The sequence below is a fragment of the Capra hircus genome, chromosome 15 (assembly GCF_001704415.2).
Source record: "Capra hircus breed San Clemente chromosome 15, ASM170441v1, whole genome shotgun sequence".
NCBI classification, from domain to species: Eukaryota; Metazoa; Chordata; class Mammalia; order Artiodactyla; family Bovidae; genus Capra; species Capra hircus.
The window spans coordinates 20,310,144-20,311,265 of NC_030822.1; positions in this window are offsets into that span (position 1 = coordinate 20,310,144).

Here is a 1,122-nt window from a genome sequence, read left to right on the forward strand (position 1 = left end):
GCCTGCAATGCGGGAGACCTGGGTTCAATCCCTGGGTAGGAAAGATTCTCCTGGAGAAGGGCATGGCTACTCCCAGTATTCTTGCCTAGATAATTCCATGGACAGAGGAACCTGGTAGGCTACAGTCCATGGGGTCACAAAGAGCTGGACACAACTGAGCAACTAATGCTTTCACTTTTTCCCCCAAGGATGATTAAACTGTTAATAAGAATTCTTTTTTTTTTTTTTTTTTTGGCCATGCCACATGGTTTGTGGGATCTTAGTTCCCTGACCAGGGATTGAACCTGGGCCCTTGGCAGTGAGAGTGCAGAATCCTAACCGTTGGACTGCCAGGAAATTCTCAAGAATTCTCTTTTTTAGAGATGTGGTTAGGATTGAAATAGAAGAAGAAACTCACTTCCAACTTTTATAAACTTCTGTATTATTTAAATTAGAAATTTTTGCTTATGAAGTTTACTGTTATTTTTTAAATAACATACTTTTTATTAAAAATTTTTATTTTTTATTGAGATATACAGTCCATTAGCAAAAAATGTTGTGATAGTTTCAGGTGAACAGCGAAGGAACGCAGCCATACATATAGATGAAACCCTTCTCCTCCAAACTCCTCTCCCATCCAGGCTGCCACATAACATTGAGCAGAGTTCCCTGTGTTATACAATAGGTCCTTGCTGGTTATCTGCTTTAAATATAGCAGTGTGTACACTTCGGTCCCAAACTCCCTAACTATCCCTTCCCCCATCCTTCCTACTGGCAGCCATAAATTCCTTCTCGAAGTCTGTGAGTTTCTTTCTCTTTTGTAAGTTCATTTGTTAAATGATACATTTTTAAAAGGTGCCCAAACTGACTGTTCACTTAGTATACTTTGTGTTGATGTTTTGTTCAAGTTGACACCGGGTCTGTCCCCTTAGCTGCCCCCAGCCCTGAGGATATGAGTACCGGGCAGAAGCCAAGAGAGAGCCTCAGGCTCCAATGATCTTACGATGAGGTTCAAGGCAGGGGCTTGGTCACAGTGTGGCGAACTAAGCTGCTACTTGTTACTGACTCTAGATTTGAGCTCAGGCAGGATCACCACTGACTTTGAACCCCTGATCCCAGTCACATCCTGCTTCCTCTGTCTCT